Source organism: Silurus aristotelis, assembly GCF_946808225.1.
Source record: "Silurus aristotelis genome assembly, chromosome: 28".
Lineage (NCBI taxonomy): Eukaryota > Metazoa > Chordata > Actinopteri > Siluriformes > Siluridae > Silurus > Silurus aristotelis.
In genome coordinates, this window is record NC_139601.1 from 16,982,104 (window position 1) to 17,006,268 (window position 24,165).

Genomic DNA, 24,165 nt, shown 5'->3' on the forward strand with positions numbered 1-24,165 from the left:
CTGGGTAAACAGAGATAACCTGTCAGTGAACAGGAGCTCTTGGCGGTCAAGTTTGCTTTCGAGGAATGGTATCACTGGCTTGAGGGTTCAAACGTTTCATTCCTTGTTGGACTGACCATCGAAATCAGTAGTATCTGAGATCAGCCAAGCATCTGAACCCACACCAAGGACAATGGGGTATGTTCTTTGCACGTTTTAACTTTTTTTGTCCTACCAGCCTGGATTTCAGAATGGAAAGCCCGATGCCTTGCCTCGTCTCGCCTGCACTCTCCCAACGACAAAGAGTCGCCATCCGACACTATAATCCCTGCCTCAGTTAACATACCAGTATGTCGGTTTCTCCGGGCTTCTTGGACTCTCACTTTCTTTCAGCTTCGGATTTGCCGTTCACCCCATTTGAGTTCAGACACGCTAATGCTCTTTGACCAGCCCCCTTGCTTTACTCCCTAGTGTTTTGGATGGTCTGAATTAACCCTGTAAGTGCCAGAATTGCCTGTGCTATTCCTACTGGACAAGTGTCATTCCTTTCAGTGGTGTCCTGCTTTTGGGTCCTTCCTGCCAGCCATCCCTGACACACTTTACCACCGAAAATTTAAGGCAAACTAATATTTTGAAGCAGGGTAGACAGTAATGCTAAAAAAAATAATAATAAATCAGGCCACATCACTTGATACTGGAAATAACATTTATTGGACATTGTATCGGTATGAGGGAGGAAAGTCATTGTTTAGCTATAAATCTTTTAAAATGTTACATCTTTGTTGACCTCCAGGCAGGAAGTTTAAAATTACTGACTGTGAGGCCTCAGAAGATGTGTTTCTCCCTTCATCCATTCAACAGCATACTCTAGCAATGCATTTATCGTTTACACAATAAAAAACTTTCTTTCGGCTTCTCCTGTTAGGGGGCGCCACAGCGGATCCTCCGCACGTTTGATTTGGCACATGTTTTATTGCTGGATGCCCTTCCTAACGCAACCCTCCCCAATTTATCCGGGCTTGGGACCGGCACTAAGAGTGGCTGGGGATGGTTCCCTGACTGTATTGTTGTTCCCTGACGATATTGTGTATCGTTTACACAATAAGCTGATACAAACAGTAGGCTGTTAGAATTAAATTACTAAAGTGCTAAAAGAATGTGAAAAAAAGAACATTTTTCTTAAATCCACATGATCGAAGTGTTTACTCTTATCTGATAACCATGTGAAAGAGGTATTTATCCTTGTATACTTCTATGTTTGACCTTTTTTTTTTTTTTTTAGCATACATTCATGCCACATGTCCTATCAGACCAGTCTGAACCACTTGAGACAGAACAGTCCTTCTGTTCCAAAAAGGCATTACATTATAGTAATTATTCAGTTATTCAAATTAGAGGGTGAGATCAATTTCTAAACTATATAAAGCACCAGAGCTGCTTGAGAAACATTTATTTGAGACTTTTTACCTTTTACTGTTTTTCTATAAACCTGATGATTTCATGAACGTGACGGAGTTGAATCTCTCGGATCACTGTGAGCATTTCTCCTGTCCAGAGAGATCTGTATCTCCTGCAGTTTATATCTTACTGTACGTGTGTTCAGCTGCTGTGGTTCTGCTAACAGTGTGTGGAAATCTGCTCGTCATCATCTCTGTTCTTCACTTCAAGCAGCTTCACACTCCGACCAACATGCTCGTGTTCTCACTGGCCGTGACGGATTTCCTCGTCGGTGCTTTTGTGATGCCGCCGGTGTTAATCTGGATAATTGAAACATGCTGGATTTTTGGGAAGATTTTCTGCACCATTTTTTGGTTTATTGGCAGTTTCCTCACAATCTTATCAGTCTATAATGTCGCTCTGATCTCTGTGGATCGCTATTTGGCTCTTTCACACCCCTTTTTCTACATAAACAGAGTATCAGTGAGGATCAGTTGTATTGTAATTGGTTTAGACTGGTGTGTAGTGGCGGCCTACATTGTGGCTTTCTCATATTTCAATGGAAACTTCACGAGTTCTTTATTGTGCCCTGGACAATGTTTTCTGTTTCTGAAGGAGGTTTTGTCTGTAATTAATCTTGTTGTATCATTTACATTTCCACTTTCTGTCATAATCATATTGTACAGTCGGGTTTTTCTGATCGCTAAGAAACACGCCACTGCTATCAGAGAGCTTAATAATCACACACGACCTCAAACACAGAAAATCACCTCCCACTCCATGAAATCTGAGAGAAAAGCAGCCAAAGTCCTCGGGATTTTAAGTGTCTGTGTTTCTAATGTGTTTACTTCCTTATTATATTTACTGTTTATTAGGTGGCATTGTTGAAATTCAAATAGAAACTATTCAGAAACTCATGATTGTTGGATCCCTCAATTCCACCATTAATCCGGTTATTTACGCTCTGTTTTATCCGTGGTTTAGGAGGTGCATTAAATTCATTATAACTCTGCAAATATTCCAGACAGATTCTGCGTTAATCAATGTTCTTTAAAGAAATGATTTTCTACTCCTTATGATGTCTGAATATTTCAATTATATTTATACTGTATATACATTTAAACTTCTATCACAAGCACAATTTGGACCCCTAAAATCTAAAATATTGTTATCCAGTAGCAAGAGTTCAAATCAAACTAGTTTTATCACATAGGCGATGGGATTTGTTTTATTTATATAATCAATCCCAAATAATTGTATTGTGTATTTCTTTAGTGATTATCATTAATGCTGAAATGAGAATTTCTTGGTGAAAGAGTAATAAACACCTTCATGAAATAATGAAGCAATACTTGATTTTATAAAATGTTTTGTTGTTTGTTTTACTATGTATGATTTTAAAAGCAATAGTACTTCTCATTTTATCTTTAAAAGTAAAGTTTGCTTGGAGAATGCTGTATTTTAAAGGGAGTTTGCAATTTTGTTTGAAATGTGAGTCGAGGATCTACTGCGATTCAAAGCTCTAGCAGCCAAGTGTAACCTGGAGATCATTTTGTGATGGATACCATTAAGTACAACCCTGCATACTTCAAGCTTAAAAACAATATAGCTGTGGAGAAAAGTTTAAGGATCATTAAAGTGTGAATATCTATCATGATTGGAAGTTATAAAGGTTAAAGATGCAGTTTATGAGGAAAATGATGTGTGATGTGTGATTGATCATATATGGTGTTTAGATAATATAAATAATTGGTTAATGGTAAAGTACAAATGCGAGTATCTGAGACTAAATCTTTAGGATCGACCTGAACGTTTGTTGAAAATCGTTCTACAAGACTGAATTTAATCAAAATGTCTATTCCAACCAAGGAAACATCACCCAGGTAACCTAATGAAAGAACAGAATTAAATATATAATTATATTTATTTATTTAGGGCTATGATGGGCTTGTCATTCAACAGTATAGAATGATGGGAATTTTACCTAAAACATCTACAGAGGCAATGAAATGTATGTAGACCACTTCTCCGTCCTCAGGTGCCTTCAATGCCCGAGCAAAAGAAATCCAAAAGTCACAAATCATCCATCATTTCTGGGTTACCTTTTTGCTCTCCCTTTAAGTTATGCTGTTCTATCTAGTCCAGCTGTCAGGCTAGTTGACGTACCTTAAAGCTACTGAGATTCCACTAGTCCCATAATCATATTTTATACTCTAGTTTTTTTTGTGGTTGCTAAGTAACATGCCACTGCTATCAGACTTAATAAGATTATAATCAGCTCAATAATCGCATACGGCCTCACGCACAGATAATCAAGCAATGAAATCTGAGACCTCAGCATTTTAGTACGAGAGTTTTTGGTGTGTTTTCTAACATGCAAAAACATGTGATGGTGCTTTATAGTGCATCTATAAAGTTTTCACAGCGCTTCAGTTTTTCCACATTTTTTATGTTACAGTTTTATTCCAAAATGGCTTCAATTCATTATTATCCTCAGAATTCTACAAACAAAACCCCATAATGACAACATGAAAGACGTTTGTTTGAATTCTTTGCAAATGTATTAAAAATAAAATAAATCACATATACAACAGCCGTCACCCATTCATTCAAAATTGGGATCATATGCATTCTGTTTTTCATCCTTGAGATGTTTCTACAAATTGATTGGAGTCCACCTGTAGTAAATACAGTTGATTTGGACATGATTTATAAAGACACACATCTGTCTATAGAAGGTCCCACAGTTACAGTGCATGTCAGAGCACAAACAAAGCAATGAAGTTCAAGGAACTGTCTCTAGACCTTCCAGAAGAACAACCATCTCTGCAGCACTCCAATAATCAGGCCTGTATGGTAGAGTGTCCAGACAGAACTCCTCAGTAAAAGTCACATGACAGCCCACCTGGAGTTTGCCAAAAGGCACCTGAAGGACTCTCAGACCATGAGAAATAAAGATGGAACTCTTTGGTCTGAATGCCAAGATTAATGTCTGGAGGAGACCAGGCACCACTCATAACCTTGCCAATACCATCATGCTGTGGGGATGTTTCTTAGCAGCAGGAACTGGGAGATTAGTCAGGATTAAGGGGGAAAGATGAATGCAGCAATTCACACAGCCACGATAACAAGTGGTGACTATGGGATGACTCTGTGAATGTCCTTGAGTGGCCCAGCCAGAGCCCAGACTTGAAGCTGATTGAACATCTCTGAAGAGATTTGAAAAATGGCTGTGCAGCAAAGCTCCCCATTGAACCTGATGGAGTTTAAAAGGTTCTGCAAAAAATAATGGGAGAAACTGCTGAAAAATAGTTGTCAAAGGACTCATATGCACGAATGCTGTTCATAGACTTCAGCTCAGCATTCAACACCATCATCCCTCAGTAGTTCAGCCTACTGGGCCTGAACATCTCCCTTTGCATCTGGATCCTGGACTTCCTGACTGGAAGACCTTAGTCAGTCTGGATAGAAAACAGCATCTCCAGCACCGCCACACTGAGCACCGGGGCCCCTCGGGGCTGTGTGCTCAGGCCACTGCTGTTCACTCTGCTGACTTACAACTGTGTAGCAATGCACAGCTCAAATCACATGATGAAGTTTGCAGATGACACGACCGTGGTGGGTCTCATCAGCAAGAACGATGAATCAGCATACAGAGAGGAGATGCAATGGTTAACAGCCTGGTGTGGAGCAAACAACCTGTCTCTGAACGATGACAAAACGAAAGAGATGGTTGTTGACTTCAGAAGGGCACAGAGCGACCATTCTCCACTGAACATCGATGGATCCTTGGTGTTCATCACCTGTTCACTCAACACCAGCACCATCACCAAGAAATCCCAGCAGCGTCTGTACTTCCTGAGAAGGCTAAGGAAAGCTCATCCCCTAAGGAAAGCTCATTTATAACAAACCCCCCTCCCACCCCCAACAAGTTCACTGGTGGTGCTATTTTGTGTATTTGTCTTACACTGTCTTGTGTTGTCTTCCACTGTTTGTACCAGGTTGCACACGATGCACTTTATGTGGCGAGGACACTTACAGTCTTTAACTCTCTGTTCTCTGTTATGTAGCTTTATGTTGTTTATGTAGAACCAGGGTTCTGGAGGAACGTTGTTCAATTTCACTGTGTACTGAGTCACATATATATGGTTCAGATGACAATAAAAGCTTCTTGACTTAACTTGTAATTGGTGCGAAAGGAACGTCTTTAAGGAAATTGAGCAAAGGCTGTGAATACTAGTGTACATGTGATTTTTTATTTTAAATAAATTTGCAAAGATTTCAAACAAAATTCTTTCCTGTTGTCATTATGGGGTTTTGTTTGAAGAATTCTGAGGAAAATAATGAATTGAATCCTTTAATAAAGCTGTAACATAAAGTGTGGAAAAAGTGAAACACTGTGAAAACCTTCCAGATGCACTGTATCTTATTTTCATCATTAATACATTTAATTATACTCTGATTTACCATATAATATATATAATATTAAATAATGATTTAACTGATTTCGCTTTAATCAATGTGTTTATCCCTACTTTCAGTTTTGTTGAAATGTTGATTTTATGTTAGAAATCATTTAAGATTGACAGCCCCAATTCTTAATAATTTGGGACACTGTGTAAAATGTACAGTGGGTACGGAAAGTATTCAGACACCCTTAAATTTTTCACTCTTTTTTATTTTGCAGCCATTTGCTAAAATCATTTAGGTTCATTTCTTTTCCTCATGAATGTACACATAGCACCCTATATTGACAGAAAAACACAGAATTGTTGACACTGTTGCAGATTTATTAAAAAAGAAAAACTGAAATATCACATGGTCCTAAGTATTCAGACCCTTTGCTCAGTATTTAGTAGAAGCCGCCTTTTGATCTAATACAGCCAGGAGTCTTTTTGGGAAAGATGCAACAAGTCTTTCACACCTGGATTCAGGGATCCTCTGCCATTCCTCCTTGCAGATCCTCTCCAGTTCTGTCAGGTTGGACGGTAAACGTTGGTGGACAGCTATTTTTAGGTCTCTCCAGAGATGCTCAATTGGGTTTAAGTCATTGCTCTGGCTGGGCCATTCAAGAACAGTCACGGAGTTGTTGTGAAGCCACTCCATCGTTATTTTAGCTGTGTGCTTAGGGTCATTGTCTTGTTGGAAGGTAAACCTTCAGCCCAGTCTGAGGTCCAAAGCACTCTGGAGAAGGTTTTCGTCCAGGATATCCCTGTGCTTGGCCGCATTCATCTTTCCCTTGATTGCAACCAGTCGTCCTGTCCCTGCAGCTGAAAAACGCCCCCACAGCATGATGCTGCCATCACCATGCTTCATTGTTGAGACTGTACTGGACAGGTGATGAGCAGTGCCTGGTTTTCTCCACACATACCGCTTAGAATTAAGGCCAAAAAGTTCTATCTTGGTCTCATCAGACCAGAGAATCTTATTTCTCACCATCTTGGAGAACTCCATGCGGGTTTTCATGTGTCCTGCACTGAGGAGAGGCTTCCGTCGGGACACTCTGCTATAAAGCCCCACTGGTGAAGGGCTGCAGTGATGGTTGACTTTCTACAACTTTCTCCCATCTCCCGACTGCATCTCTGGAGCTCAGCCACAGTGATCTTTGGGTTCTTCTTTACCTCTCTCACCAAGGCTCTTCTCCCCCGATAGCTCAGTTTGGCCGGTCGGCCAGCTCTAGGAATGGTTCTGGTCGTCCCAAACGTCTTCCATTTGAGGATTATGGAGGCCACTGTGCTCTTAGGAACCTTAAGTGCAGCAGAAATTTTTTTGGAACCTTGGCCAGATCTGTGCCTTGCCACAATTCTGTCTCTGAGCTCTTCAGGCAGTTCCTTTGACCTTAATGATTCTCATTTGCTCTGACATGCATTGTGATCTGGAAGGTCTTATATAAACAGGTGTGTGGCTTTCCTAATCAAGTCCAATCAGTATAATCAAAAATTTCTGGACTCAAATGAAGGTGTAGAACCATCTCAAGGATGATCAGAAGAAATGGAAAGCACCTGAGTTAAATATATGAGTGTCACAGCAAAGGGTCTGAATACTTAGGACCATGTGATATTTCAGTTTTTCTTTTTTAATAAATCTGCAAAAAGGTCAACAATTCTGTGTTTTTCTGTCAGTATGGGGAGCTGTGTGTACATTCATGAGGAAGAAGAATGAACTTAAATGATTTTAGCAAATGGCTGCAATATAACAAAGAGTAAAAAATTTAAGGGGGTCTGAATACTTTCCGTACCCACTGTACATTAAAAACAGAATGCACTGATTTGAAAAGTCTCATAAAACAATATTTTATTCCTAAAAAAACAGAAAAATATTAAATGTATTAACTGCTGGAATGTGCCATTTTATGGGAAATGTAATGTCATATTAAACGACACATTGATATAATCATAATAAAAAGTGTTTATCACAACACTAGACCTTCTGCTCACAATTTATACACTCTAGATTTCACTGTTGTTCACTAAACAAAGCTTTACATGACTATGCTTCAGGTTGTTTCGAATAAACCTCTTTAAAGCTGCTCATCTACCCTTTAAAACACCTCATTTTACTCACAACACTGTACAATGCTGTTGATTTTCATCAGTAGATAAAACGCCATTGCATTTGAGTCAATATCAGTAAAATAATTAAACAAATGACCAGCGCTTTTTATTTCATGAAAGTATCTGTTACATTTCAACAAGGAAAATTACAATTTACAATCATAATCAGTATAAAGGTACAATCATCTACATAATAAAATAAGATTTGAATTTAATTGATTATAAATCATGGAAATATTGTTACTGGATAAAACAGTATATTGTCGGGGATGAAATTTGGTTTCATAAAGAGATAAAAAGGCATTTCATGCAAGAACATTCATCAATTCAGAATCTGTCTGGAATATCTGCAGAGTTATAATTAATTTAACGCACCTCCTAAACCACGGATAAAACAGAGCGTAAATAATAGGATTAATGGTGGAATTCACAGAAATCACAATCATGAGTTTGTGAAATGTTTCTTCCTGTATTTCAATAACGTCACCTAATAAACTGTAAATGAAATACGGAAGTAAACATGCCAGAAACACGACCACTAAAATGCTGAGGACTTTGGCTGCTTTTCTCTCAGATTTCATGGAGTGGGAGGTGATTTTCTGTGTTTGAGGTCGTGTGTGATTATTAAGCTCTCTGATAGCAGTGGCGTGTTTCTTTACAATCATAAACACTCGAGTGTACAATATGATTATGGCAGAAAGTGGAAATATAAATGTTAATACAAGATCAACTACAGCCCAAACCTCATTTAGTAAAAGAAAACACTCTCCAGGACACACTATAGAATTTGTGAAGTTTCCACTGAAATACATAAATACTAAGATATAGACCACCTGTACACACCAGTCAGAAATAATAACGATACAAGTTAATCTTACTGATACTCTGTTCATGTAGAAAAAGGGGTATGAGAGAGCAAAATAGCGATCCACAGCGATCAGAGCGACATTATAGATTGATAAATTTGTAAGGAAAAAACCAATCAACCACAACATGGTGCAGTAACCTCTCCCAAAAATCCAGCATCTTTCAATAATCCAGATTAACATCGGCGGCATCGCCAAAGCACCAACAAAGAAATCCGTCACGGCCAGAGAGAGCACGAGCATGTTGGTCGGAGTGTGAAGCTGCTTGAAGTGAAGAACAGAGATGATGACGAGCAGATTTCCAAACATTGTTAGAAGAACCACAGCAGCTGAACACACATACAGTAAGATATAAACTGCAGGAGATACAGATCTCTCTGGACAGGAGAAATGCTCACAGACATCAGAAAGGTTCAACTTGGTCACATTCATGAACACGATGTTTTTATAATGAATAGAAAAAAATTCAAAAACTTAAATAAATGACGAAAGACCTAAATAAATGTTTCTCAAGCAGCTGTGGTGCTTTATATAGTTTAATAATTGGTCACGCCCCCTAATCTGGCTGGCAGCATCATTAATATGAGCTAATGTTTTGTTGGAACAAAAGTCCAAATGTATATACCAATTTAAAAGAGCAGTTTTATGACTGATATATAATCAGTTTATTATTATTATTAGAAATGCCACTGGAAACAATGGTCCAAAGTCGAAAAATGTTTTACTTTATTTCAAAAAGTAGACACCCTATTAGAACTATAAGATCATGAGATGTATAAAGGAAGAAACAGGCCCTGTGAGGCCTCACAGTTAGTAACGTTGTACATTCTGTATGGGGGATATAAGGGATTTTGCACAAAATATACAGCCAAGTGATAATATTGTGTTTTAGTGTTTACAATTGTTGTAACAACTGCCGGTATTGCCTAACAAAGTTGTTGCAGGCCACTTCAGTCTTAGTAGGCAAGGCTCACACGGCAGCGGGTCAGGCACACGATAGGTGTGTTGCAGGCATACCAGGCTGACCTCTGACCTGCTGAGAGAGATGGACAAGGGATTCAGCTCTGGGGCTAACGATATTAAGGAGTTATGTCACGCTGCCGACCTAACCCGGCTTTTCCGCGGTACCTTCCCCGTCGCTCCAATGAGGCTGTTCGGCAGGCGCAGCCCAAGCCTGGCATTGCCAGGCATCACAAAGCCCAAAAACAGAGCGTTGCTACCTGGACCCAGCAAAAGGGGCCCTTGTGAACTCCTAGACCAGCGACGATCTAGGAGGGTAGTGTGCACCACGTTGTACTGTGCCTGTCCCTCCTCAGCACCACCAGAAAGCCAGGCTACTAGCCCCGCCATTATAATTCAGGGCACAGCTACAGCCAAAAGGTAGATTGTGGATGCCATTTCATCATCTTACGAGTCCTCTGGTCTCCCCACTCTATTCGGATTTAAGTCGCACTTCACTCCAGGACATCTGCAACACTGCGGACTGGTCCACCACGCTGACCTTCGTCAGGTTTTACGACCTCGACCTTAGAGCCATTTCCGGCTCCTCTGTCCTACGTTCTGGTTGTGCTTACACACACTAGGCAGAGTCTGGTCAGTGTGCCGCGATTGGACACTTGTTCCCAAAGCATTGCGTTGCAGCTCGAAGTTCCCAAAAGGGGATGTATGTAACCCCAGTTCCCTAAAAGAACAAGACTAAGGGGTTCTCTAAGGGGATGAGTCCAAGCCACACCTCCTGCATCCCTGCCGTGCTTACCTTCTCTTTTTCAGAATCTAGCATTGTTAATTCATTCATTGATTAGACATGATTTGGAAAGGCACACACCTGTCTGTAGAAGGCCCCACAGTTACAGTGCATGTCAGAGCACAAACCAAGCCATGAAGACAAGGAATTGTCTGTAGACCTCTGAAACAGGATTGTATCGAGACAAAGATATGGGAAAGGGGACAGAAATATTTCTGCAGCATTGAATGTACAATGAGCACAGTGACCTCAATAATCCGTAAATGGAAGAAGTTTGGAACCACTAGGACTCTTCCTAGAGCAGAACCGCACAACCAAACTGAGTTAACGGGGAAGAAGGGCCTTAGTCAGAGAGGTGACCAAGAACCTGATGGTTACGCCGAAAGAGCTTCAGCAACCTTCCAGAAGAAGAACCATCTCTGCAGCACGCCACCAATCAGGCCTATATGGTAGAGTAGCCAGATACCATTGCTCAGTAAAAGTGGAATGTTTTTTCCCCACCTCCTAGTATTTAAGGACAACCAAGACTTTATCTTGGGGCTAGATTATCATACTTCTTCCACCCTTCTTGCACCCTTCTTATTCATTACATCTTGCCACCCTGCACGCTCTGGTTCCTACTCCTGCTCCTGCTCCTGTTCCTGACCCCTGGTCTGCTCTGCCTCCCTAGTTACCTGGTTTGAACTCTGGACTGTTTATTGTTTTTTTGTTTCTGCTTTGCCTGTATCACCCTGTTTGCATGTGCCTTGACCCCGGACTGTTTTTGGACTGTGCCCCTTTGCTCCACTTTTCATATCAAAACCTGTTTTCACCTTATTTCTGTAGCATCCTACATTTGGGTCCTTCTATCCAGTCCTCACTCAATCCCGGAATAATCACACCACTGACAGAATAATCTGGTGTGTATCATGTCCCCTCCATTTCTGACAATGTGTTTTAGTGTTTACAATTGCATTTCTAATAAATATAATTTACTGATGTAAGTTATATACTTTTAAATCTTTCACCATGTTGCACAGTGTGTTTGATTTCAGATTGATAAACATTATTAATGCTTCATTTACACATGAAAACATGCTGCCGGTATTTACTTTTGCCTGTTTCATCAAGGCATCATATTAATTATGCAGTCATTCAAATTAGGGGGCGTGACCAATTTTCAAACTATATAAAGCACCAGAGCTGCCTGAGAAACATCTATTAGTGTCTGTATTATTACAGTTACTGTTCCAGAGATTAAAGAAATGTTGTATTCATGAACGTGACAGAGTTTAATCTCTCTGATCTCTGTGAGCATTTCTCCTGTCCAGAGAGATCTGTATCTCCTGCAGTTTATATCTTACTGTACGTGTGTTCAGCTGCTGTGGTTCTTCTAACAGTGTGTGGAAATCCGCTCGTCATCATCTCTGTTCTTCACTTCAAGCAGCTTTACACTCCGACCAACATGCTCGTGCTCTCACTGGCCGTGTCGGATTTCTTCATCGGTGCTTTTGTGATGCCTCTGATGTTAATCTGGATTATTGAAATGTGTTGGATTTTTAGGAAGATTTTCTGCACTGTCTTTTGGATTATTGGCAATTTCCTCACAATTATATCCATCTATAATATCGCTCTGATCTCTGTGGATCGCTATTTGGCTCTTTTGCAACCTTTTTTCTACATAAACAGAGTATCAGTGAACGTCAGTTGTATTGTAATTATTTTTGACTGGTGTGTAGTGATGACTTATGTCCTAGCACTCATTTATTTTAATGGAAACATCACAAGTTCTGTCATGTGTCCTGGAGACTGTCATTTCTTTCTGAATGAGTTTTGGTATCTAATTGATCTTGTTGTTTCATTTATATTTCCACTTTCTGTCATAATTATATTGTATACTGGAGTTTTTCTGATCGCTAAGAAACACGCCACTGCTATCAGAGAGCTTAATAATCACACACGACCTCAAACACAGAAAATCACCTCCCACTCCATGAAATCTGAGAGAAAAGCAGCCAAAGTCCTCGGCATTTTAGTGTCTGTGTTTCTGGCGTGTTTACTTCCTTATTTTATTTACAGTTTATTAGGTGACGTTATTGAACTACAAGCAGCAATATTTCACAAACTTATTATTGTGATTTCTCTAAATTCCACCATGAATCCATTTATTTACGCTCTGTTTTATCCGTGGTTTAGGAGGTGCATTAAATTAATTATAACTCTGCAAATATTCGAAACAGACTCTGTATTAATCAATGTGCTTTCATGAAATGATTTTTCTGTTCCTTATGATGGCGTTGTTGCATATTTTTATTATATATCATTTGTATAGTGTATTGTTCTATAGCAAATCAAATTTCAACCCCAACAATGTGATATATTGTTTTATCCAGTGTCCAATATTTTCCCTTCGGATATTTATTGAAATTCAATTAAAATAGTACTGGTTCTTTTATTTAGATGATGTAAATTATTTATTCGTGTGAATTCATTTAGAATCTAATGCTTTACTTTCACCGTGATTATCAGTTCATTTTAAAAGTGTAATTTCCTTATGAAAATATAATAGACCCCCTTAAAGAGATTTAATCTTTATATATCTATTTCTTCTACTCCATATAATTTTTTTAAATGCAGTGAAAAATCTTATTTCATCTTGATAAATAGCCATTGTATTTCTATGGCGTTTGGTAGGAAATGGGTGCAAAGTAGTGCAAGTTAACTAGAAATCTGAGCAAATAATGGACGTAGTGTAATCTGGAGATTATTTAAGATGAATTTCATTAAACAACACCGCAATAAATTTTTTAACATGTCTGTGAATTTAGGAGACCAGTTGCTGGAGTTTTGGGGAGGAATATTTTCCCGTACGTGTCTGATACAGGATTCTTTTACAGGTCTTCTTTGTCATATTTTTCATTTCCTGATGCGCCAAATGTTTTCTATTGGTGAACACTTAGACTCAAAGCTTTGCTGATGTAATAGATGCAATATGTGGTTTATCATTGTCTTGCTGAAATATGCACGGACTTCCCTAATAAAGTGTTGTTTAAATTGAAGAACATGGGCTAAAAAATGTCTATATCTTTCAACATTGATAGTGCCTTTCCAAATTTGCAAGCTGCTCATACCATAGGCGCATCCCATCAGAGTCAAGTCAAGTCAAGTTTATTTCTATTGCTCTTTTCACAACAGACATTGTCTCAAAGCAGCTCTACAGAATTGAACAGTTAAGGTGATGTTAGATTTTTATCATGTCCAAACGAAACTTAATTCTTGGAGAGGTTTTCCATATAAATATCATTCTGATATCATGAAAGAATTACACAGCACACAGAATGGAGCTTATGTTCTTCTTCGTTTTATTGCAGGCAGCAGGCACGTGTATATATACACACATTGGAAAGAAAGCCTGACCTAAAGTTGTTTCCTGTTTAGACAAGTGGATATATATTTATAGATATTTTTAGTCAAGAGTGTGTTTATAGTCTTTAAACACTACAGAACACTGGCGAGTGAGAACTAACATGAGCACTGGAGTGTGTGATTATGACTGATGTTCTTTCTACAGTCTTATACTATCATTTGTGGTTATAGAACCAGGAGCTACTGAGGTGGAAGAAGGCTGTTGTTATAATATGGATCATCAGAGATGCAGACTTTTGAATGGAGTACTGATAACAAGCCAAATGATCCCACTCCTCTTCAGTCCTTTTTTATAAACGGTGTGCATCATTTCCTAAATGAATTTAAATGTTGATTTGTCTGACCACAGAACAGTTCTGTACTTTGCCTCAGTCCATTTTAAACCAGCTTTCTGGCCCAGATGACTGTTTGTCATGTTTGTTTGTAAGCTGAATTTGTGTATAGCACCGCAAACTGACAATGATTTCTAAAGATGTTTCTGAGCACATGCAGTTTTTAATGCACAGGTGCTCGAGGGCCAAGATCACAGGCATCCAATATTGGTTGTTGACCATGACCCTCAGACCTATACCCCCCTCACATTATGAACAGAGTATTTTTTATTGCCAGGTATGCAGGCAGTATGTCATTGTTAAGAGGGCCTGGCAAGGTTTTGGTATTACCTTTGTGGTAAGAGGTCCCAGATGACACCAATGCTGTAAGTCACCTGGTTGATTTGTCTCTGCCTGGTGAAAGGCCCCAAGTACCTGGGACATAATCTCCTACAAGGCTGAGATGGTTGTTCATTCTTTGTATCTAACTAAACTACAACTAACTCAAACTAACTGTCAATGCATTTGAGATCCATGGAAACACTCACAAATAGGTGGAACTCCTGATTCAGACAGGAACTAAAGACACTAGCCATATCATTGGGTTTGTTGACCTGCTTGCTAAATGATTTTCTTTAACAGTAGCATAAGTGTGATATTGAGATCTTTTGAGCTTGAGAGATCAGCTTGACTGATGAGCCCGCATGGCCATTTCCATTCTTTTAAGTGAAAAGGCCATGAAGAGCTCAAATCCAAGGTCAACATACAAGTTCTAGCCTGAGGTTAACTTGATAACCTCCACTACCAAGCTCAACCTTGGAACTTAACCATCAAGCTTAATGCTACAGCTGACATTTCAGTCTACAATGATGAGCTTCAACCTGAGGCTGACATGGAGGCCTCCCATTATACTTAATCAGTACTTACACCGGGGCTCACCCACAGTTTTGCGGTTCAAGACGTCTTTTTCTGTGTGACGTCCGCCTACCCCCACTCTAGATGGGCCCTCTCCCCATTAGGCTAAATATATCTAAATCAAGTCTAGCAGGCCTTTCCTAGGATTACATTTACATTTACATTTGCGGCATTTAGCAGACTTGTCCAGAGCAACGTACAAAAGTCCTTTGAGTCTCTAGCAATGAATAAATCTACACTGGTACGCCAGATTACAAACTTAATATAATCTAGCTAGGATGGCTCAGGCATACTGACAAATCTTTCTATGCAGATTCTTTCTAGGTTTTGGTTAAATGCTGGTATTAGTGTGTAAATGTAGAAGGATAGTATGTTGAGAAATAAATGCAGTCTCCACTCCTTAAAATATTTCCAAAATATGAAGGTGCACTTTTTTCTAGATTGGTAAACCTCTGCCCATCTCTAACGCTGTCTTTTTTTAATACCTAGTTGTTACTGACCTGTTGCCAATTAACCTGATTATGTCAGGCACTGACCATCTGAACCCAAATGCAGAACACAGAAGAGAGATTTAATAAAACGTCTTTTAATTATGAACAAAAGAGAAGGAGAAAAAGAAGCAGGCTTTGCGGGCATGAGATGGGATACATGGAAGGTCGGGGGGATGCGGAGAACTCTAGAGAGCTTGTGACAGCAGACCACCGGGTTGAGGACCTTGAAAATAGGAAAGCGGCATTGCATTTGAGGCAATATGCAATAAAATAATTAAACAAATGATCAGCGCTTGTTATTTCATGAAAGTATCTGTTACATTTTTACAAGTAAAATTACAATTTACAATTATAATCAGGTACAATCATCTATATAATAAAACTAGTAAGATTTGAATTCAATCGATTATTAATCATGGAAATATTGTTACTGGATAAAACAGTATATTGTCGGGGATGAAATTCGGTTTTGTGTTTGAAGTTTAAATGATGAATAAAAGAAATATTAAAGACATAAAGAGATAAAAAGGCATTTCATGCAAGAACATTCATCAATTCAGAGTCTGTTTGGAATATTTGCAGAGTTATAATTAATTTAATGCACCTCCTAAACCACGGATAAAACAGAGCGTAAATAACCGGATTAATGGTGGAATTCAGACACATGAAAATCATGAGTTTGTGAAATGTTTCTGCATGTATTTCAATAACGTCACCTAATAAACTGTAAATATAATAAGGAAGTAAACACGCCAGAAACACAGACACTAAAATGCCGAGGACTTTGGCTGCTTTTCTCTCAGATTTCATGGAGTGGGAGGTGATTTTCTGTGTTTGAGGTCGTGTGTGATTATTAAGCTCTCTGATAGCAGTGGCGTGTTTCTTAGCGATCAGAAAAACCAGACTGTACAATATGAATATGACAGAAAGTGGAAATATAAATGTTATTATAAGATCAACTACAGCCCAAACCTCATTTAGTAAAAGAAAACACTCTCCAGGACACACTATAGAATTTGTGAAGTTTCCACTGAAATACATAAATACTAAGATATAGACCACCTGTACACACCAGTCAGAAATAATTACGATACAAGTTAATCTTACTGATACTCTGTTCATGTAGAAAAAGGGGTATGAGAGAGCAAAATAGCGATCCACAGCGATCAGAGCGACATTATAGATTGATAAATTTGTAAGGAAAAAACCAATCAACCACAACATGGTGCAGTAACCTCTCCCAAAAATCCAGCATCTTTCAATAATCCAGATTAACATCGGCGGCATCGCCAAAGCACCAACAAAGAAATCCGTCACGGCCAGAGAGAGCACGAGCATGTTGGTCGGAGTGTGAAGCTGCTTGAAGTGAAGAACAGAGATGATGACGAGCAGATTTCCACACACTGTTAGAAGAACCATAGCAGCTGAACACACGTACAGTAAGATATAAACTGCAGGAGATACAGATCTCTCTGGACAGGAGAAATGCTCACAGAGATCAGAGAGATTCAATTCTGTCAGGTTCATGAACACAACGTTTCTATAATAAATAAAAAAAAAAAATGAAAAAAATAATAAATGAAGAAAGACGTAAATAAATGCAGCTCTGGTTCTTTATATAGTTTAATAATTGGTCACGCCCCCTAATCTGACTGGCAGCGTCATTAATCTGAGGTAATGCTTTGTTGGAACAAAAGTCCAAATGTAAATACCAATTTGAAAAGGCATTATTATTATTATTATTATTATTATTATTATTAATAAAAATGCCACTGGAAACAATGGTCCAATGCTGGAAATGGATAGTAAAAAATGTTTACCTTTTTATTTTTTTTTTTTTTAAAGACACTCTATTAGAACTATAAGATCTTGAGATGTATAAAGGAAGAAACAGGCCCTGTGAGGCCTCACAGTTAGTAACGCTCTGTATGGAGGATATTAGGATGTGGCATTTTGCACAAAATATACACCCAAGTGATAATATTATGTGCTTTAGTGTTTACAATTGCATTTCTAATAAACACATTAACAAATCCCAAAACAAATGAACAAATACAGAAGCACGTTAACATTCAAGATATACAGGAAGTACAACAGTCTGCGGCAGGAGAAAGTTGGAACGTATGTGTAAAAGTGTACAAACTAATCTTTGTCATGATATTCTGCAGCATCTGCAACATCACTGCATATGAATGTCCTTCCACAAAGTAGCATTGAAATAATTCCAGTTTCTCCTTGCTTGTCAATGTGTACTTCTGTTATTTTCTCATATTTAAAGGTGCACTAATATATAAAAAATAGTTTAAAGTAAATTGAGAACTTTACACATATACAAGAAACAAAAATATAAGATTTCATACTTCCTGTATATCGTCTTTATGGTACGTATGTAAACCTTGTTCCCTGAGGGAACGAGACTCTGCGTCGGAACACCTTGGGAACGCGACTGCGTTGTCCATGCTCTGAGTAATGAGTCTAATCAGTCAAAATTGAAGACAGGCTGTCACTTGATGTCAGGGTGACGTCATGACCAGGGAGTATAAAGCTCACCTGTAGAGAAGACGGCTTCAGCTTCTGTAACTGTCAAATAAGCGCTGACGGGGCGCCGGAGGTGTGGCTAGAGACACAACGTATTGTTCCCAGGGAAATAGGGTTACATACCTAACCTAGAGACGTTCCCATTCAGGAACTCGAGCTGCGTAGGAACGCTTTGGGAGCGAGAGTCCAATAACAGCACACCAACCAGTCCCTAACTAGTCTGAATGACCACAAGGTCAGAGGACAGAGGTGCCACAAGTGGCACAGTGGTCAAGGTTATAAAACCTGGCAAAGGTGAGCGGGGTGGACCACCCCGAAGTGTCACAGAGGTTTTAAAGGGACACTCCAGAGGACCAAGCCTTAGAGGCTGCCACACTCCAGGTCGAGTGAGCTCTGACCCCGACTGGAGCGAGGAGAACAGAGGACCCGTAAGTCGATGCAATAGCATCAATAATCCACCTGCTGAGCGTCTGCTAATGAGCAGGAAGGCCTCTCCTCAGAGGGCCTTAGCAGATGAACAGTTGTTCCAATTTTCTCCAGGGACTCTTACAGTGGACATAACAGTCCAGCGCTCAGACTGGGCACAGCCGGTTCAACCTCTCCTGGTCTGGGGTCAGGAAGTGTCAAAATCTTCTGCAGCTCCCCGGAGAAGCCATTGTTCAATGACCAGATGGCCGACTGATGCTCCCACTCCATGGGGGCCCACAGTCTGGCCTTGGCTAATAACAGGGAGATGATGCAAGCCACCTTGGAGCACTCAGAGAAAAAATTTGGAATTTTTCAAATGAATTATTTTCTACACTGTATTCAGATGCGAAGAAACATGTTCATAAAGCAATATCATGACTTTAAAGTGCATGTGACATTTTATAACATAAATAAAAGATGGAAAAACACATTGCTTCAATTTCAGTACGGCCTAATTGAGATACAGCCAATTACTTTTCAAAAAATAAGAGAATATACTGATATATAGCTTCCAAATAGATTTTCGTTAGCGTTTCCTTGGTGAATATTTGGATGGTGGAATTATTTTGCAGGCATTGTGTTAAAGCTTCTCAGGAAAAATGCTCATGTAACAAGTACATTCTTTTAAACTAGACTATCTTCTACCACTCCAAAAAAACAGTAAAACTGTCAACTTCAGGACTTCAGCATGGTTAGGATGCAATGTTGACTTGATGTGACCCAAAATAAAATGTGTGCACAGAAGGGGTCCAGCATCAGTGCTTGAAACCTGCTCAGTTTTTTAGCAGACAACGGCATGTCGCCATGGTTACATTATGCACTGCCTGTATGTTAAATGTACACTGTTTTTTTTGGTGTAAACCAGAAACCTAATTTATTATATGCTTAGGCATGCTTGTTCAATAAAACTGATTCTGATACATTTTAGAACATGTTTATTACAAAGACCTCAAAAGGTGATGGTGAGAGCAAATCTAGAACTACGGTTAGATCACGATGGGACCAAATGCTTTAAAATTGGTGTAAATTGCTGACTATCAGAAATCTTTTCAAACCCTGCTGGCAGAAATGCCACTTCTTCCATTTCTTTAGCAAAGCTTTAATTCACGGTATCTACCGCCACCTTGTGGCCATTTTCTGCCCGTACACATGTTCATGTCAATTTAGCAATTCACTGTCTGAATTTCTGAGTGGAAACAATCTTTTGAGAAAATACTTTTGAGAAGATGCATATATAGACATGTGGTCCACCTGGCAATCACTTTACCACAAAAAATTAAAGGCAACACAAAAAAAATAAAAATAAAAATCCAATGTCTAATGATGTCTCATGTTTTCCCAGAGTGTTTACTCGTGTCTGACAACCATGTGACAGGATCCCTTCAAGGCCTTTTTGTTCCATCAAAGCATTACATCATATTCATAATTCTGTCACTAACATTAGGGGGTGTGATCAAATTCTAAACTATATAAATCACCAGAGCTGCTAAAAAATGTTTATTTATTTTGATTTACGTTTACTGTTTTATTATAAAACCTGCTGTGTTCATGAACGTGACGGAGTTGAATCTCTCTGATCTCTGTGAGCATTTCTCCTGTCCAGAGAGATCTGTATCTCCTGCAGTTTATATCTTACTGTACGTGTGTTCAGCTGCTGTGGTTCTTCTAACAGTGTGTGGAAATCTGCTCGTCATCATCTCTGTTCTTCACTTCAAGCAGCTTCACACTCCGACCAACATGCTCGTGCTCTCACTGGCCGTGACGGATTTCCTCGTCGGTGCTTTTGTGATGCCGCCGGTGTTAATCTGGATAATTGAAACATGCTGGATTTTTGGGAAGATTTTCTGCACCTTTTTTTGGTTTATTGGCAGTTTCCTCACAATCTTATCAGTCTATAATGTCGCTCTGATCTCTGTGGATCGCTATTTGTCTCTCTCACATCCATTTTTTTACATGAACAGAGTATCAGTGAGGATCAGTTGTATTGTAATTGTTTCAGACTGGTGCGTACTGGGCATTTATATAGTAACACTTATATGTTTCACTGGAAACTTCACAGGTTCTGTAATGTGTCCTGGAGAGTGTTTTCTCACTGGTAGTGAGGTTTGGACTGTAATTGATCTTGTTGTATCATTTATATTTCCACTTTCTGTCATAATCATATTGTACAGTCGGGTTTTTCTGATCGCTAAGAAACACGCCACTGCTATCAGAGAGCTTAATAATCACACACGACCTCAAACACAGAAAATCACCTCCCACTCCATGAAATCTGAGAGAAAAGCAGCCAAAGTCCTCGGGATTTTAGTGTCTGTGTTTCTGGTGTGTTTACTTCCGTATTTTATTTACAGTTTATTAGGTGACGTTATTAAATTACAAATAGAAATAATTCATGAACTCATGATGGTGGTTTTTCTGAATTCCACCATTAATCCATTTATTTACGCTCTGTTTTATCCGTGGTTTAGGAGGTGCTTTAAATTAATTATAACTCTGCAGATATTCCAAACAGATTCTTCATTAATTAATGTTCTTTCATGAAAATACTTTTCGGTTCCTTATAATGATGTTTTTACATATTCATATTATAAACCATTCAAACTTCTATCAAAAATTAAATTATAACCTCCACAATACTATTTTCTCCACTAGCAGCATTTGCCCTTCAAATATTTATAATGAAATTCAATTGAAATATAAGGAGTTTGTTTGTAGATTAATTATTACTTCCACAGTGAATATTTTATATTATATATGTTTATCTTGAGAGTGTCATTTCCTTATGAAAATGTAACAGACATCTTTATGAGATAATAAAGAATAATGGTAATGTTTGTTTATTTATTTATTTATTTTACTACTAATTGTCTCATTAAGATGTTCATTGGGAGTGACGATGATGGACAGGATTAGAAATGAGTTTATTAGAGGGACAGCACATGTAGGACGTTTTGGAGACAAGGTAAGGGAGGTGAGATTGAGATGGTTTGGACATGTGCAGAGGAGGGACATGGGGTATATCAGTAGGAGAATGCTGAGGATGGAGACACCAGGAAGGAGGAAAAGAGGAAGATCAAGGAGCAGGTTTATGGATGTGGTGAGGGAAGACATGCAGGTAGTTAGTGTGAAAGAGGCAGATGTAGAGGACAGGGGGGTATGGAGACGGATGATCCGCTGTGGCGCCCCCTAATGGGAGCAGCCAAAAGAAGAAGAAGAAAACTAATTGTCTCATTCCTGGAAAAGTTTAAACCTCCTCCTCCAATGTTCCTGGTTTTACTCCCTTTCCACTTGGTCTCCTGAACACACAACATCTCTACCTTTCTCCTCTCCATCATATCAGCTCTCTCTCTCCCTTTACCAGTCATAGTACCAACATTTAAAGTACCAACCTGAACCTCCACTCTTCTACACTTCTTCTTTCCCTGCCGTCTCTGTAGACGTCTTCCTCCTCTCCTTCTCCTCCTTCAGCCAACAGCAGCCCAATTCCCAGCATCATCACAGTGAACACTGGGGCCACCAGGTCTGTGTGCTCAGTCCATTGCGGTTTACACTGCAACACAAGGAGACTCTCCCTAAGACTGCGGTTGGTCTCATCAGCAAAAATAAAAAACATCAGCATTCAGAGATGAAATGCAAAAGTTCAAGGTACAGCCAACAACATGTATATAAATTTGAATAAAACCAAAGAGATGGTTGTTGATTTCAGAAGGACAAAGGAATGACTCCCTGCATCTCTACTTCTTACTTGCGGAATCATTACTTTTTGAGGAAGCTGGGGAAGGCCCAGCTCCATCTACTTATGCTCACCGCTTTCTACAGAGGGAACATCAAGAGCATCCTCAGCAGCTGCATCTCTGCCTGGTTTGGCAACTGTTTTAGACTGCAAGACCCTACTGCTTATAGTCGGGTCAATTAAAAAGCTCAACATGGTCTCTCTTTCCTCCATCAAGATCCTTTACACAACATGCTGCATCCTCAAGGCCTTTATCTTGTCAGTGGTTCTTGGTTTCACATGTCTGCACAGCTGTTTCCACTTCTGCATTGTGTGTATAAATAACCGCGCAAGTCAGGGGCTCACGAGAGTACATTCAAGATAAGTTCATATTAGGAACTAAAGAGGAGGCTGCTATAGCCAAGTCCAAGTCAGAGGCCAAGAAGGAGGCCCCCCAAGCCAAGTCAGAGGCCCAGGAGGAGGCCCCCCAAGCCAAGTCAGAGGCCCAGGAGGAGGCCCCTCAAGTCAGAGGCCCAGGAGGAGGCCCCTTAATCCAATTCAGTGGCCAATGAGGGTTCCCTTTAAAAAAAATCAATGGTTCATGAGGGGACCCCTTAAATCGAGGTCATGCCAGGGCCCTATAAGTAGGCTCTTCCAGCTGATTCTAAGTATAGCTAAGTTCAATCCAAGTCAAGATCAAGCAAGTGCCTATAAGTGGGCCTTTTTAGCCATGGCTGTGCACCAGGTGGCCTCCGAAGCCTCATTTTAAGATCTCTCTGAGCAAGTGGTGGCCTCCCAAGACACATTTGAGGTCGCTGTGCGACCATGTCATGGCCTCCTTTCATGACCTGCTGAACCCAGGGGGTGATTGCACCATGTCTCACCAGGAACCGTTCATGCTAGGGGGCATCCTGCTCCCACGTCACACATCATGACAGAGGCTGGCAGTACGGCCTTCTTCCAGGAACTTGTCCTCAGACATCCCAACAAAAACACTGTCTATAGGTCACATGGCATTTTTACATCATCTCATACAATTCATACTGTTTAAACATGTCTGACAGCCATGTAACAAATGTGTTTAACTTTTCATGGAGGAGTTTTTTGTGTCATTCTTTATAAATATAATTAACTGACATTAGCGATATATAGTGAGGAAAATAAGTATTTGAACACGCTGCTATTTTGCAAGTTCTCCCACTTAGAAATCATGGAGTGTCTGAAATTGTCATCGTAGGTGCATGTCCACTGTGAGAGACATAATCTAAAAAAAAAAATCCAGAAATCACAATGTATGATTTTTAACTATTTATTTGTATGATACAGCTGCAAATAAGTATTTGAACACCTGAGAAAGTCAATGTTAATATTTGGTACAGTAGCCTTTGTTTGCAATTACAGAGGTCAAACGTCTCCTGTAGTTTTTTTCACCAGGTTTGCACACACTGCAGGAGGGATTTTGGCCCACTCCTCCACACAGATCTTCTCTAGATCAGTCAGGTTTCTGGCCTGTCGCTGAGAAACACGGAGTTTGAGCTCCCTCCAAAGATTCTCTATTGGGTTTAGGTCTGGAGACTGGCTAGGCCACGCCAGAACCTTGATATGCTTCTTACAGAGCCACTCCTTGGTTATCCTGGCTGTGTGCTTCGGGTGATTGTCATGTTGGAAGACCCAGCCTCGACCCATCTTCAATGCTGTAACTGAGGGAAGGAGGTTGTTCCCCAAAATCTCGCAATACATGGCCC

At 39.6% G+C, this 24,165-nt stretch overlaps 5 pseudogenes across 5 annotated transcripts; 3 read left to right on the forward strand and 2 right to left on the reverse strand.

Moving 5' to 3' along the window:
* The first annotated feature begins 1,479 nt into the window (after nucleotides 1–1,479).
* LOC310722186 (trace amine-associated receptor 13c pseudogene) lies at nucleotides 1,480–2,470 on the forward strand (annotated as a pseudogene). The gene has a single exon. The product of its transcript is annotated as a trace amine-associated receptor 13c pseudogene (transcript).
* Nucleotides 2,471–8,275: 5,805 nt separating this feature from the next.
* On the reverse strand, nucleotides 8,276–9,268 carry LOC310722317 (trace amine-associated receptor 13c pseudogene; annotated as a pseudogene). Its single transcript has one exon. The product of its transcript is annotated as a trace amine-associated receptor 13c pseudogene (transcript).
* A 2,567-nt stretch (nucleotides 9,269–11,835) lies between these two features.
* Nucleotides 11,836–12,828, forward strand: LOC310722179 (trace amine-associated receptor 13c pseudogene; annotated as a pseudogene). The gene has a single exon. The product of its transcript is annotated as a trace amine-associated receptor 13c pseudogene (transcript).
* Nucleotides 12,829–16,236: 3,408 nt separating this feature from the next.
* On the reverse strand, nucleotides 16,237–17,229 carry LOC310722318 (trace amine-associated receptor 13c pseudogene; annotated as a pseudogene). The gene has a single exon. The product of its transcript is annotated as a trace amine-associated receptor 13c pseudogene (transcript).
* Nucleotides 17,230–20,256: 3,027 nt separating this feature from the next.
* LOC310722173 (trace amine-associated receptor 13c pseudogene) lies at nucleotides 20,257–21,249 on the forward strand (annotated as a pseudogene). Its single transcript has one exon. The product of its transcript is annotated as a trace amine-associated receptor 13c pseudogene (transcript).
* Nucleotides 21,250–24,165: the final 2,916 nt, after the last annotated feature.